The sequence below is a fragment of the Notolepis coatsorum genome, assembly GCF_963971535.1.
Source record: "Notolepis coatsorum genome assembly, chromosome: 16".
Classification (NCBI taxonomy): domain Eukaryota; kingdom Metazoa; phylum Chordata; class Actinopteri; order Aulopiformes; family Paralepididae; genus Notolepis; species Notolepis coatsorum.
This window is the reverse complement of record NC_140180.1, coordinates 106,466,144-106,483,442: the sequence shown is the minus strand read 5'-3', so window position 1 is coordinate 106,483,442 and position 17,299 is coordinate 106,466,144. Positions and strand designations below refer to the sequence as shown.

At 45.5% G+C, this 17,299-nt stretch overlaps 1 protein-coding gene across 1 annotated transcript in view; it reads right to left on the bottom strand.

Annotated features, from left to right (window-relative positions):
• atp8a1 (ATPase phospholipid transporting 8A1) overlaps positions 1 to 17,299 on the bottom strand; it is a gene marked incomplete at its 3' end in the record, with an annotated part of 287,871 nt that overhangs the window by 207,659 nt on the left and 62,913 nt on the right. The gene's annotated exons all lie outside the window — the stretch shown is intronic.

Below are 17,299 nucleotides of genomic sequence, written 5' to 3'. Positions count from 1 at the left end.
CCTCTGATCAGGCGCAGGGGGTGGTATCATTGTGAAGTATGTCATGTCCCTAATCTTCCACTGCTGTGAAACTTGCTCCATTTCTATACTGGCCAGATAAAGAGAGCTGCTTTCACGCTCTCCTCATCTGCTCGCCTTTCATTTCCTGCAGGGCTCTAGCTAACCTTTTTCCCAAGGAGTACATGTGCTCCTAAATGAAAAAATTTAGGAGCACACAAAGAAATTTAGCAGCACACAAAAATATTTAGGAGCACAGTGAAAATATTTCAAGTAACAGAGTTTATTTTTATTTTTTTAAATAAATGTATATTTGTACTGTGTACGTGTGCAAACGGGACACACATCTGTGCAATAGCACATACCACCAAAGTCACTGGCCCACTGTGTGCGTGTGTGTGTATCTGTGTGTGCAAACGGGAATGGGACACAGACATTTGAACTATTAAGTGATTAATGCCTACTGTGGCAAAGTTGTAGCCAACAACTAGGCCTAATAAAAAAGGCAGTGACATTGAACTACTGCTACAAAAGTAACAGTCACTTAACTTTAGCCCCTTTTATGCATACAATGCCTATGTTTTGGCTAGTGTTGCTCTTCTAGAAAAATAATCCTTTCAGGGTTGCCTATTGAAATACTGTACACCTCCAGTACAGAAACATTGTTTATGAGTTTGCGTGTGAGGTAGACCATTGATTGACAGTCGATTCTGCCAATTACGTCACACCGCTTGCACCCACCTCTGCTGTTGATAACACTAGCCAAGTTAGCACACACACACACACACACACGCACAGTGGGCCAGTGACTTTGGTGTAGGGGTGTAACAATGCATCGCAATGCATCGATCCTAAGGGGAAAATTTAACTGCATCGATTTGAAAATGTTAGAATCGATCATCGCAATTTTAATGTGTACAGTGTTATGTTATTCTCATGTCCGTTACAGCCAACACAACGACATACGCTACTGCATCAACGTTATGATTAACAAAGCAAGGCATTAACGTTATATTACTATTGCTATCGATAAATCTAGGTGTTCTAAAATCTATTGCTATTGGTAAGACTAGAATAAGTTACATAAAACTTAATGTTACTGTCTCGGGAACGTCTCGCATAGCGCAATGGCGGACTTTCCGGAAGTAAAAAAGCAAATGAAAGCTTCCGATTGGTCATTTGCTTTCTTTCCCTTGAAACCAGTCACGTCACTCTAGGCCCGCCTGATCTCAAACCTACCAAAGTCGGCCCATGTCACCCCACTTCTTAGGGACCTGCACTGGCTCCCCATTGCTGCACGAATCCGCTTCAAGGCCCTTAACCTAGCATACCGTGCGGCAAAGGGAACCGCTCCCGCCTACCTCCGGTGAATGGTCTCCAACTACACACACTCAAGACCCCTACGCTCTGCATCTTCTGGCCGCCTCAGACCTACTCCTATCAGAGCTCCGGGAGGGTCATCAAAGAGAAGTCGCCTATTCTCAGTCCTTGCCCCACAATGGTGGAACGAACTACCCACCCCAGTTAGGACAGCCGAAACCCGTCCAATCTTTTGCCGTCGACTAAAGACGCACTTCTTCAACAATTATCTGAAAAAATAAAAATAAAAAAAGACCTAACCCTAACTCCTTACTGTCATGCACTTGTCCTAATAAACTAACCTACACTGTAACACGCAACACTTTGATGAAAATAGTTACTCAGCTGACAGAGTTGTACGCTGTCTTGTCGTACAGAACTTGTAAGTCGCTTTGGATAAAAGCGTCAGCTAAATGACTAAATGTAAATGTAAAAGTCCCCCATTCAAATTCTACTTAAGTAAAAGTAAAGAAGTATTTGCTATTGAATGTGCTAAAGTAAAAGTACACATTCTAGATGACATTTGTGTATCCATTGACCTCTAAAGGTCATGTTAAAGTGGTACAGTATGTGGTCCAGTTATGCTGCTCTGATTATGTCCTCTTGATGTTGACAGGCTTCAAATGCGAAAGTATAATCTTCATACTTTTGTTATTTTCTATATAGTGTCTATGCAAAAGCCTTTCCTTCAAGGGGTATGCTGAGAGCAGAATGTAGATGTGTCCATTCTATTACACTATACTGTAGCTATATCGCGATGAGTTTAGTTCTTATTTATTTATTTATTCACCGTCATTTGCAGTGTTTGTGTAGTGCTTTTATTTATTTTAGTTGAGTCATGACTCTAAATGTAAAATGTAATTTTTTATGATAAATATTGACGTATTTATCATTTTATTTTTTATCTACTTTTTCTCCCCCTTTTTCTGTGATTTTTCTCCCCATCCCAATTTCCTCTCGTGCCAATTCTCCCTCCCCTCCCCTGATCGTTGCTCGCATGTGCCCCCCACTGGCCGGTCGTAGGGCGGATAGAAGCCCATCACATGTCCCCTCCGATACATGTGGAGGCAGCCAGTCACTTCTTTTCACCTGCCAGCGCGGACTCTCATTGGCGAGGAGTAACATGTAGGAGGCTCACACTGCCCCCGCCATTTTCCTGTCTTTGCTGTGCAGGCGCCCTGACCGACCTGTAGGAGTCGCTGTTTACAACGACCAGACTACCACCCTTCGACTCCCCACCCGCTAACTCTGCCAATTGAGTCAGTATGACGGCCGGCCCAAGCCGGAGGCAACGCTGACAGCCGGATTCGAGACCGGTGTCTCTTGCGTTGGTGACGAGCGCAATGTCCGCTGCGCCACCCAGCCGCCCTCGTATTTATCATTATTATAATTATTTAAATCCGAGGATGTCTGTAGAATCGACGTGAACGCAATCACCATGGTTTCTCCTAAACGAAGCCCTTAGGAACACGGGCGCACACCAGTCTGTCCTGCTCCTCCGAGCTCGTAAATCCTGCTCTTAGCTACGAGTGAATCCCAGAAGAAATAACGTTCGAGAATGCCAAAAAGTGGAGTTACGATGAAATTTGCTCTTAACTTTTCTCGTAAGTCTGTTTGAAAATGAGGAACAATGGCATTTAAAATATGTAAATATACTGTATATCTACCTAGTTTTATTCAATGTGTTAATATGACTGGTAGCCTACATTCTGGTCAGATAGGCGAGGTAGTCTCGTATCCGGGTCAGTACGGTAATAACCGACAGTAACAGAATCCTCCTGCTGGTAATTATGCCATGAACACCTGCTTCCAGCAGACACGGTGAAACCCACACTGTTTGCCTGTGAGTTGTCATTGACCTGCTTACTACTGTACAGCAGCTTGATGACACATCCAGGGTTCCTCTCCCCAGGAAGACGTCACGTGGCAGAGCTCTCACCCATGGCCACCAGACACGGGACCGTCTGACCCATGGTCCCAAAGCAGCTTACTACTGTACTTGCCGGGGCCAATCGGGCCACTGTTATTGTTGAATGAATCTGAATGATTGTTTTACATGGCGGTGCCACGGTTACATTCTTCGGGAGAGATTTGTGGATTTACTGTATCGGACCTGTAGGTCAAAGGAAACTCAAAGGTTTTCATGAATTCCCGATGTTGGAGGTCTTAGGAATGTTGTGATCTCTGTAGGGGTCACCTGCCAAGAGAGGTTGGGAACCTCAGTCTTAGTGTCTATTCTTAGTCAACAGATACAATTCAGATACAAGTCACCAACGCAAGAGACACCGGGTTCGAATCCGGCTGTCAGCGTTGCCTCCGGCTTGGGCCGGCCGTCATACTAACTCAATTGGCAGAGTTAGCGGGTGGGAAGTCGAAGGGTGGTAATCTGGACGTTGTAAACAGCGACTCCTACAGGTCGGTTGGGGCGCCTGCACAGCAAAGTCAGGAAAATGGCGGGGGTAGTGTGAGCCTCCCACACGTTACACCTCGCCAAATGAGAGTCCGCGCTGGCAGGTGAAAAGAAGTGACTGGCTGCCTCCACATGTATCGGAGGGGACATGTGATGCAAGGCTTCTATCCTCCCTACAACCGGCCAGTGGGGGGCATATGCGAGCAACGATCAGGACAGGGGAGGGAGAATTGGCACGAGAGGTAAATTGGGATGGGAGAAAAAAAACAGAAAAAAGGAGGAGAAAAAGTAGATACAAAAAAAAAATATACCAGCTCCACTTACTGTCATTTCTGCAGGGTTTGGGTAAAGTTACGATACAAGATACAGCTATACAACTTTAATGCCACACAACTATGGTTGGTGGTAGGGATGTCCGATATTGGCATTAAAATGTGATATCGGAAATTATCGGTATCGGTTTTCAAAAAAATATATATATCTTTTTTTCTTTTTTTTAACATTTATTTAACCTTTATTTACCCAGGCAAGCAAGTAAGAACAAATTCTTAATTAATTAATTTGTCAAAAGTTAGCCCCTTTCGTGACTTTCGGTTTACAAGCCTGGGGCTTTTGTGACCGGAGTCACTTGCCCACACGCCCCGATTACCCAGTAGAGAAATGACCAAGCGTCATCAAGGGGCTTGCGGTGTGTCAAGAATACATCAGATCTGAATTTCAAAGATACCCAGCGTACAATATGGGTCTAACACAGCTTCACGATGGGGTCTGGAAGCTCGGAGTTGCAAACCGAAAGTCACGAAAGGGGCTAGTCAAAAGTATGCATAATGTTGTGTTAATTCCACAACAAGAGATATGTAATGTTAATTACCTGAAATTATTCCATTTTGGGGGGGGGGACGACACCCTGCATATATCGGTATGGGTTGATATCGGTATCGGAAATTAAGAGTTGGACAATATCGGTATATCGGTATAAAAGCCAACATCGAACATCCCTAGTTGGTGGTAATCGTTTGCAGTACAGCATGTTATTTAAGCACTGGGACATCAACATGGAACATCAAACGGGCCTGTGTGTTTAGAGTTCGGACTGCTGTGGGGGAAAAAGCTGTTTGTGAAGCGTGTGTGTCTGGTTGAAATTGACCTGTAGCGACCTGAGGGCATGCGCTGGACTAAGTGGTGTGCTGGGTGAGAGGGATCGTTGACCATTTTACCAGAGCGGGAGACTGTGCGTGAGGTGTAGATGGAGTCCAGAGAGGGGAGGGGGCAGCCAATTATTTTGGAGGCTGTCTTGGTGATGCATTGGAGTTTGTGTTTGGTGAGTTTATCAGTGGAATTGATTGATTGATTGATTGATTGATTGATTGATTGATTGATTGGAACCGTACCAGACTGTGCTGGATGAGGTGAGGATGCTTTGGATTATGGCGGTGTAGTTGCCTGAGGAAGTACAGGCGCTGCTGGGCCTTTTTGATGATGGCAGTGGTGTTAATGTGCCATTTGAGTTTATTGCTGATGTGGGTGCAGAGGAACTAGAATGATCCAGTTAGGGGTATGGGTTGGTCTGAGATGGTTATTGGGAGTACAGTATGGGTTTTTTTTGTTTGAAGTCCTGAAATCTATGGCAATTTCCACGGGTTTGAAGGTGTTGAGCAGGAGGTTGTTGGTTGAGCACCACCTCACTGCTCTGTCCACCTCCTGCCGGTAAATTGACTCATCGTTGTTGGAGATGAGGCCCAGGATGGTGGTGTCGTCGGCGTACTTGAAGGCCTTGACTGAACTGTCCAGGGGGGTGAACTGGTTGGTGTAGACTAGAGGGAGAAGAGCCAAGGGGAAAGGACGCAGCCCTGGGGGGCCCCAGTGCTGAAGGTCAGAGGGGGGGATGATTTATTGTTTACCTCGACTGTTACCTTGACTGATGACATTGCCAACTACATCCTACTCCATTTTGGTATTTGTCCAATCCCACTCCTCAGTTAATGTCCGCTCTCAGTATACTCCCTCTCCATTTGCAAAAGGTGAAAGTCACTCTGTTTTGTTCATTTTCACTCGCACATAGGGATGCACGAGGGAGATAGGGTTTAAAGTGTCTTGTATTCACGTAGGGATGCACGAGGGAGATAGGGTTTAAAGTGTCTTGTATTCACGTAGGGATGCACGAGGGAGATAGGGTAGATCACGTAGGGATGCACGAGGGAGATAGGGTAGATCACGTAGGGATGCACGAGGGAGATAGGGTTTAAAGTGTCTTGTATTCACGTAGGGATGCACGAGGGAGATAGGGTTTAAAGTGTCTTGTATTCACGTAGGGATGCACGAGGGATAGGGTAGATCACGTAGGGATGCACGAGGGAAATAGGGTAGATCACGTAGGGATGCACGAGGGAGATAGGGTAGATCACGTAGGGATGCACGAGGGATAGGGTAGATCACGTAGGGATGCACGAGGGATAGGGTAGATCACGTAGGGATGCACGAGGGATAGGGTAGATCACGTAGGGATGCACGAGGGATAGGGTAGATCACGTAGGGATGCACGAGGGATAGGGTAGATCACGTAGGGATGCACGAGGGATAGGGTAGATCACGTAGGGATGCACGAGGGATAGGGTAGATCACGTAGGGATGCACGAGGGATAGGGTAGATCACGTAGGGATGCACGAGGGATAGGGTAGATCACGTAGGGATGCACGAGGGATAGGGTATCCCTATGTGAATGTCCCGTCATTCACACTATGGTCAGAGCAGTACTGCTGAATAAACAACGCCCTTCACTCAAGGGTACAGGGCCACAGGGGACCAGAGAACACAATGGGACGTCCTACTAGCAAGGATGTGATCAGCTCAGCAAAAAAGACACAAGGCTGTTATACGACTAGTTAGTTATTATGGTGATTTCATAATTAATACAACAACATTGACATTTATTGGCAAGCAATGGATCAAAATGAAGTTTGTTTCCTGAGGTCAACATTACCCAGTGTTTCCCATTAATTACCTAGACTGTGGCGGCCCGCCAGTTTTATAATGAACCGAAAATAAAGATTTTATGTTTTTTATATTTTTTTTTTATAAAAAGTTTGCCAATAGGGATGTATCAGTCGTATTGCCAGTGGTAGTAGTCGTAATAGCAATCCAGCATATTCTTTTATTTTCTAAAGAATAAACCAGTTCAAGACAGGTAACCACTTTTGCTTCATTTCTTTGATGGCTCAAATGTACGCTCTAGTCGATTTTGTATTTTGAGCACAAAGGTTCATCATAGATCTGGCTTCTTTATTTTGCTCTCAAAGTGCACCAGATTGATGCATTTAACTTTAAAACGTACAAAAAAACGTAGGGAGGGTCCGGGGTTTACCCACTCACTAAATCCTGTGGGAAACACTGACTACCGCAGCCAATGTCAAAACTCTGAGTGTTGCGAGGTGCTTGATGAGTTGGACTTGAAAAGGTTTGCTCATGGCTTGACGTTCTAAATCTAAACTAATTAGCAACTACTAAGGGATCCAATACACGGTAGGTGGAGTCTATCCAAGGACATTATGCATTCGGTAACGTCTGTGGATGTGTGTGTGTGTGTGTGTGTGTGTGTGTGTGTGTGTGTGTGTGTGTGTGTGTGTGTGTGTGTGTGTGTGTGTGTGTGTGTGTGTGTGTGTGTGTGTGTGTGTGTGTGTGTGTGTGTGTGTGTGTGTGTGTGTGTGTGTGCGTGCGTGCGTGCGTGCGTGCGTGCGTGCGTGCGTGTGTGCGTGCGCAAGTGAATGGGTGATTTTTAGGCATAAGTTGTAAAGCACTTTGAGTGGTCGTTAGACTAGAGGAGCACTATAGAAACACAGTGAATTGACCAAATCCCATTAGCTGATAAGATGAGTGGCAGGGCATCACACACAGTGGTTCAGGACCAGGGAGTGGGTTAATGGAGCACAGAGGAGGGGATCCTATGGTCCTCTCAGAAGCCCAAGGCTCTCGTGTGATCTCCCAACACAGGACATAGAAATCTCTCCTCCAAGTCGTGCTGCAACCATTACTACTAGGCCTTCCTCTTCAAAGCCCTCCCTCTCTCCGGGTTGTGGCTCTGTGCGTGTGTGCGTGTGTGCGTGTGTGTGTGTGTGTGTGTGTGTGTGTGCATGTGTGTATGCCTGTGCATGTACTGGGCCACTCGAGGAGCAGGAATGCTAACACTAACGTCCCCTGACAGAGGACGGCCAGCCCAGACCTGACCTTTTAATGCCCCACATCCTCCACACGGAACGCCAGGAGACACTCCGCCCCGTCTGCAGTTACTAACTGCGCTGATCCACCACCCGACACCTGCACTGTTCCACACCTCCCGTAGCTACAGGCCCCACTGATCCACCACCTGACACCTGCACTGCTCCACACCTCCGTAGCTACAGGCCCCACTGATCCACCACCCGACACCTGCACTGCTCCACACCTCCCGTAGCTACAGGCCCCACTGATCCACCACCCGACACCTGCACTGCTCCACACCTCCCGTAGCTACAGGCCCCACTGATCCACCACCTGACACCTGCACTGCTCCACACCTCCGTAGCTACAGGCCCCACTGATCCACCACCCGACACCTGCACTGTTCCAGCCTCCCGTAGCTACAGGCCCCACTGATCCACCACCTGACACCTGCACTGCTCCACACCTCCGTAGCTACAGGCCCCACTGATCCACCACCCGACACCTGCACTGCTCCACACCTCCCGTAGCTACAGGCCCCACTGATCCACCACCTGACACCTGCACTGCTCCACACCTCCGTAGCTACAGGCCCCACTGATCCACCACCCGACACCTGCACTGTTCCAGCCTCCCGTAGCTACAGGCCCCACTGATCCACCACCTGACACCTGCACTGCTCCACACCTCCGTAGCTACAGGCCCCACTGATCCACCACCCGACACCTGCACTGCTCCACACCTCCCGTAGCTACAGGCCCCACTGATCCACACCTCCCGTAGCTACAGGCCCCACTGATCCACCACCTGACACCTGCACTGCTCCACACCTCCCGTAGCTACAGGCCCCACTGGACCACACCTCCCGTAGCTACAGGCCCCACTGGACCACACCTCCCGTAGCTACAGGCCCCACTGGACCACACCTCCCGTAGCTACAGGCCCCACTGATCCACCCCCGACACCTGCACTGTTCCAGCCTCCCGTAGCTACAGGCCCCACTGATCCACCCCCCGACACCTGCACTGTTCCACGCCTCCCGTAGCTACAGGCCCCACTGTTCCACCCCCCGACACCTGCACTGTTCCACGCCTCCCGTAGCTACAGGCCCCACTGTTCCACCCCCCGACACCTGCACTGTTCCACGCCTCCCGTAGCTACAGGCCCCACTGTTCCACCCGCGACACCTGCACTGTTCCACGCCTCTCGGGCTGCAGCAGGACGGACAGGTCGCCGGGGCGCTTGGATGTCAACCTAAGTGTGACTCAATTGGGTCAGAAACTGGTGCATATTGACAGGAGGAAGTGGCACAGCCAAAAGTGAGTGTAGTCTTTTGAAGGAAGAGACTCTGGCTTTCGAATTTCGAAAAACTACCCTACCCAGCTCACACCAGCCCCTGTCAATCATCTGACTTCTGGATTTACTTTTTTATTTCTCTTATTTTTTGGGATCATCTCCCACAAACCTGAACGTTATTGCCATAAAACAGAACGCAGTTAGTTTCTCTACCTTTCTGTGAACGTCTTGCAAAAAACGGTGTTGCAATATGATGAAAAATGGTGGAGAAATGTACATTATAAAAAGATGGCTGTTTAATCATCTTCCCTTTATTCATTTGCTTAGATTTTTCAGGTCTGGTCAATTTTAGCATGGTGTTATTCACAGTCAAAGATAAAAAAAAAATTTAATAGAATTGATATTCTCCTTTGGTTCATTACAATTTACTCAAGCCTAGTAACAGACACACTATTTCTGACACTGATCCATATATGTCCCTAGATTCAGATACCAAGAACATGCAAATGGACCATTAAAAAAAAAATTGTAAATGTTTATTCTACGTCCTTATGGAATGAGTGACATAAAAAAAAAATATATATTACAAAAAAAGAAAAACGTTTTTTATTATTATTATTATTTTATTTATGGATGTAAGAGCCGCACATTGACGGGCAAAGAGCCGCATGCGGCTCGCGACCCGCGGGTTGGCCACCCCTGGGCTAGTTACAACACACCGCTCCTCCCCATGGGTCACCGTTACCAGGTTCAAAAATAGCACAGGTTCAAAAATAGCAAAATAACACCTACATACTTGAGAGAAGGCGACTTCGAGCGTGAATTCTGCAACATCACGAGAGAGAGTTGTAAACATTTTAAGAGCAGGCGAGCGTGACGGCTTACAAACATTCCACCGATGATGATTGGGGTCCACCTAGTGCAGTTGGCATGCAGTCTATTCTGGTGGCCGTGTGGACCAGGCGACTCTGGTCACCAGCTGCATCAGGCTGTAAAAACCCCTCTTCAGCCCCCACTCACGGCTCCTGCAGGTTCAGCTCAATTAAAGAATTAATAGAGTTTAATACCTATTTCACAGCCATACTGGCAAATAAATAGGAAGGAAAATGACTATTAAAATGTGTTATCGCAACATAGAAGCAACTTCCTAATTCACCCCCCCCCCCCCCCCCCCCCCCCCACCTAAACGGACAACGTATAAAATATATCATGCCATACGTATGCATACGGCACCTGTGTATATACTGTATACTTACTTAGTCATAGTATATATTTAGATTATAGCATCTATTGTAACTATATTTATTGTAATGCAAATATAACTGAGAGGCACTCCTCTTATCTACACTGGCTCAGGGCCGAGGGGGTCAGGTGGAGGGCAGACCGGGCCCAGTGCTGCAGTGAGACCTTCACCTGGGAGAGGACACACTGGTACGCTGTGCAGAGCATCCCTGTTCTGGCTCCTCAAATGCCCCCCCCCCCCCCCCCCCCCCCCCCGCCCTCCCTCTCTCACATTAAAATGCAACCAGACACACAATTGAGCTTGTTTGACGCCGCTGTTTTGCATTCAAAGCAGGCTATTTTTTTTTATCCACTTTTTCTCCCATTTTTTCTATATTTTCTCCCATCCCAATTTTCATATCATCCAATTCAACCCTCCCCTGTCACGAACGCTGTTTCTTGCCTCCCACAAGCCGGCTGCAATGTGGACTAAGTCATACATAGCACAAGTCCCCTCCGGTACTTGAGGTAACAGCAGTCGCATCTTTTCACCTGCGCAGCTCGATCTCTCAGTGGCGAGGAGTAACGCGTGGGAGGCTCACGCTGCCCCCGACACTTCCTGATTCTACTGCGCAGGCGCACCAACCGACCTGTAGGAGTCGCTGTCCACAACGCCCGATCCCCACCCATCAGTTTCCCACCCCCTAATACGGCCAATGTGTATTAGTGCGGACGACCAGCTAAACTGAAAGCAATGTGGAGCGCTGGGCTCGAACAGGGAGGCATCCTGTTCGAGCCCAGTCTCCAGTATTGGTGGTGAGCACCTTGCCCACTGCACCACGTAGCCGCCCTCATTCAAAGCAGGCTATTGTAACAAGTTTAAAAAATAATTGTCCAATGGCCTAGTGCAATATCCAAATCACAACATGGCCTAGTAGAGCAATATCCAAATCACAACATGGCCTAGTGCAATATCCAAATCACAACATGGCCTAGTAGAGCAATATCCAAATCACAACATGGCCTAGTGCAATATCCAAATCACAACATGGCCTAGTGCAATATCCAAATCACAACATGGCCTAGTAGAGCAATATCCAAATCACAACATGGCCTAGTGCAATATCCAAATCACAACATGGCCTAGTGCAATATCCAAATCACAACATGGCCTAGTGCAATATCCAAATCACAACATGGCCTAGTGCAATATCCAAATCACAACATGGCCTAGTGCAATATCCAAATCACAACATGGCCTAGTGCAATATCCAAATCACAACATGGCCTAGTAGAGCAATATCCAAATCACAACATGGCCTAGTGCAATATCCAAATCACAACATGGCCTAGTAGAGCAATATCCAAATCACAACATGGCCTAGTGCAATATCCAAATCACAACATGGCCTAGTGCAATATCCAAATCACAACATGGCCTAGTGCAATATCCAAATCACAACATGGCCTAGTGCAATATCCAAATCACAACATGGCCTAGTGCAATATCCAAATCACAACATGGCCTAGTAGAGCAATATCCAAATCACAACATGGCCTAGTGCAATATCCAAATCACAACATGGCCTAGTAGAGCAATATCCAAATCACAACATGGCCTAGTGCAATATCCAAATCACAACATGGCCTAGTGCAATATCCAAATCACAACATGGCCTAGTAGAGCAATATCCAAATCACAACATGGCCTAGTGCAATATCCAAATCACAACATGGCCTAGTGCAATATCCAAATCACAACATGGCCTAGTGCAATATCCAAATCACAACATGGCCTAGTGCAATATCCAAATCACAACATGGCCTAGTGCAATATCCAAATCACAACATGGCCTAGTAGAGCAATATCCAAATCACAACATGGCCTAGTGCAATATCCAAATCACAACATGGCCTAGTGCAATATCCAAATCACAACATGGCCTAGTGCAATATCCAAATCACAACATGGCCTAGTGCAATATCCAAATCACAACATGGCCTAGTGCAATATCCAAATCACAACATGGCCTAGTGCAATATCCAAATCACAACATGGCCTAGTAGAGCAATATCCAAATCACAACATGGCCTAGTGCAATATCCAAATCACAACATGGCCTAGTAGAGCAATATCCAAATCACAACATGGCCTAGTGCAATATCCAAATCACAACATGGCCTAGTGCAATATCCAAATCACAACATGGCCTAGTGCAATATCCAAATCACAACATGGCCTAGTGCAATATCCAAATCACAACATGGCCTAGTGCAATATCCAAATCACAACATGGCCTAGTAGAGCAATATCCAAATCACAACATGGCCTAGTGCAATATCCAAATCACAACATGGCCTAGTAGAGCAATATCCAAATCACAACATGGCCTAGTGCAATATCCAAATCACAACATGGCCTAGTGCAATATCCAAATCACAACATGGCCTAGTAGAGCAATATCCAAATCACAACATGGCCTAGTGCAATATCCAAATCACAACATGGCCTAGTGCAATATCCAAATCACAACATGGCCTAGTGCAATATCCAAATCACAACATGGCCTAGTGCAATATCCAAATCACAACATGGCCTAGTGCAATATCCAAATCACAACATGGCCTAGTAGAGCAATATCCAAATCACAACATGGCCTAGTGCAATATCCAAATCACAACATGGCCTAGTAGAGCAATATCCAAATCACAACATGGCCTAGTGCAATATCCAAATCACAACATGGCCTAGTGCAATATCCAAATCACAACATGGCCTAGTAGAGCAATATCCAAATCACAACATGGCCTAGTGCAATATCCAAATCACAACATGGCCTAGTGCAATATCCAAATCACAACATGGCCTAGTAGAGCAATATCCAAATCACAACATGGCCTAGTGCAATATCCAAATCACAACATGGCCTAGTAGAGCAATATCCAAATCACAACATGGCCTAGTGCAATATCCAAATCACAACATGGCCTAGTGCAATATCCAAATCACAACATGGCCTAGTAGAGCAATATCCAAATCACAACATGGCCTAGTGCAATATCCAAATCACAACATGGCCTAGTAGTGCAATATCCAAATCACAACATGGCCTAGTGCAATATCCAAATCACAACATGGCCTAGTGCAATATCCAAATCACAACATGGCCTAGTAGAGCAATATCCAAATCACAACATGGCCTAGTGCAATATCCAAATCACAACATGGCCTAGTAGTGCAATATCCAAATCACAACATGGCCTAGTGCAATATCCAAATCACAACATGGCCTAGTGCAATATCCAAATCACAACATGGCCTAGTAGAGCAATATCCAAATCACAACATGGCCTAGTGCAATATCCAAATCACAACATGGCCTAGTGCAATATCCAAATCACAACATGGCCTAGTGCAATATCCAAATCACAACATGGCCTAGTGCAATATCCAAATCACAACATGGCCTAGTGCAATATCCAAATCACAACATGGCCTAGTAGAGCAATATCCAAATCACAACATGGCCTAGTAGAGCAATATCCAAATCACAACATGGCCTAGTGCAATATCCAAATCACAACATGGCCTAGTAGTGCAATATCCAAATCACAACATGGCCTAGTGCAATATCCAAATCACAACATGGCCTAGTGCAATATCCAAATCACAACATGGCCTAGTAGAGCAATATCCAAATCACAACATGGCCTAGTGCAATATCCAAATCACAACATGGCCTAGTAGTGCAATATCCAAATCACAACATGGCCTAGTGCAATATCCAAATCACAACATGGCCTAGTGCAATATCCAAATCACAACATGGCCTAGTAGAGCAATATCCAAATCACAACATGGCCTAGTGCAATATCCAAATCACAACATGGCCTAGTGCAATATCCAAATCACAACATGGCCTAGTGCAATATCCAAATCACAACATGGCCTAGTGCAATATCCAAATCACAACATGGCCTAGTGCAATATCCAAATCACAACATGGCCTAGTAGAGCAATATCCAAATCACAACATGGCCTAGTAGAGCAATATCCAAATCACAACATGGCCTAGTAGAGCAATATCCAAATCACAACATGGCCTAGTGCAATATCCAAATCACAACATGGCCTAGTGCAATATCCAAATCACAACATGGCCTAGTGCAATATCCAAATCACAACATGGCCTAGTGCAATATCCAAATCACAACATGGCCTAGTGCAATATCCAAATCACAACATGGCCTAGTGCAATATCCAAATCACAGGAGGCGTATTATTTGTTAAATATGAAATGTGTTGCGGTGCTGCAGAGATGTCCCAGCCGACACATTGTATTAGTTAAAACATCTTAGTTTGGCACAGATCCCTGCAAAGATAATTTTAATATCTTTATCAATGAAAATTAGAAATATTACAAAAATGATCAATCCCTCTAATTTCATGAATCATATCACAATTGCAATATCAGCAAAAAAAAAATCGCAATTCAGATTAATTTCTTTGCCCTAAAATGGCCAGGCATTTACTGTAGACGACATCCTCATGCATTCATCAGACTGATGTGCCACAGCTGAATGACATCCACTATGAAGTTCACAATATGAAAAGAAATATGCAGTAGAGTATTCCAAACCAATCTGGAGGATTCACTTGATAAACAACACTGAGGATACTAGGGCTGACCTCGACTAGTCGAATAGTCGACTAATCGATCGAAAGGAGCCATAGTCGACTGCCAAAAAAAGTCAACTTAGTCAAAAAGAAATAAAAGTATATATATATTTTTTGTATCATTCTTTCCAAAAGCAAAGAGGCCTAGAAGCGTGGCTAACGCTAATGGCGCGCATACCAGCGAGGTTAACTGCCTACGAAAACGGGCACAGAAAGAGGATTTCACCCGTCTAATGAACACACTAGACTAGACAAATATCAAGATGTATCCATCAGTGGACCAATTGCATGCTTTCGCAGAGGACAAGAAGCCTTCGGTCGACACCTTCAGACATTAACACATTGGGTGCCGTTAACGTAGAACTACGTTTCTGTCGCCCGACGGTTGAGTGCCGGAAAACGTAAAACTATGTTTTTCTCACGGTATTTCTTTTAATCGCTATTGCCATTCATAATTCAGCGGGGCACCTTGTGCATACTGTTCTGAGTGTGTCTGAGCTGGCAGGCTGTCTTATACCGCCCTCTAACGCCTTCGGCCATTATTGCACTCCATTAGAAACAGGGTAGTTTATTTTCTCTACCGAGCTGCGGCGTGGGGGCGGATCCTAAACACTCCGGCAAAACACACGCTTGTAGGGATGGTTTGGACAACTGACCCCACCTGCCCGTTCATGTGCAATGCCCAACAACGTCAGAGACAGGATCGCTGTGGATAACTGGAATGGCGATCAGATAATTGGACTTTTTTTTGCATTACATCAGATACCAAGTAAGGACTCTAGGGCTGTCTTAAATACTTCGAAGCTTCGTTCGATGGGCATGGGATTCGAATATGAAAAAAAAATGCGATTATAAAAAAATTGCATTTATTTTTTATTTTTGCTAAATCAGCTCTGCCTCTCTTTGTTAACTACAACAAGCAATGCTGTTTGTTATTTAAGATGAGGTCGGACAGATTTGTGTTCATTGTGCTGCTTTTATAAAGCCTCAAATGACGGCTTACAATATTTCATGAAAGCTAAGTGTTTAGTTTGTCTAAGATTTAAAAAGGTTTAAACTTTACAGCACTGACAAAGTTGAACAAAGTGCTGTACAAGTCCCACAACATAAAAATGTATATATATATATATTTATTTTTTAATTGTTTTTTTTTATTATTATTATTATTATTATTTTTTTTTTTCGAAGCTTCGAATTAAAATCGAATCTCGGCCCAGAAGCTTCGAATTCCAAAAAAATATTCGAAGGTCAGCCCTAAAGGACTCTATATATAAAAGCTTGCGTTGATCTGATATTTCTTTCTACCGCAATTGAAGCTATCTGTGTTTTATGTGTGTGGCTGTGTGCCGTTGGGTGCAGGAGGTGGGGGGGGGAGCGCCACGCTCCAGGGCACATTTCATGTATTCACTAGGAGGGATAATAATGATAACCTAGCGTTGATTTCAGGAAGATTCGATAATCAGGTCGAAAAATGACAACATGTTTATTGAATTACACAAAAACGCTGTTTTTGCACCTTTTGCCTGGAATTACTCAGAAGCACCCAAATATATATTCATATTCAAAACGGTATAAAACGGAAATGTACGGATGAAATCAGTTTTTTGCACATAGACTACTAGTCCAATTGTCCTTTTGGCCAATCAAAGTTGACTATACAAATCCTTAGTCAGGGACAGGCCTAGAGGATATGTAACTCCTCACCTGACACGGTACACGCAGCACTCATCCTCTCACCTGACACGCTACACGCAGCACTCATCCTCTCACCTGACACGCTACACGCAGCACTCATCCTCTCACCTGACACGGTACATGCAGCACTCATCCTCTCACCTGACACGGTACATGCAGCACTCATCCTCTCACCTGACACGCTACACGCAGCACTCATCCTCTCACCTGACACGCTACACGCAGCACTCATCCTCTCACCTGACACGGTACATGCAGCACTCATCCTCTCACCTGACACGCTACACGCAGCACTCATCCTCTCACCTGACACGCTACACGCAGCACTCATCCTCTCACCTGACACGCTACACGCAGCACTCATCCTCTCACCTGACACGCTACACGCAGCACTCATCCTCTCACCTAACACGGTACACGCAGCACTCATCCTCTCACCCGACACGGT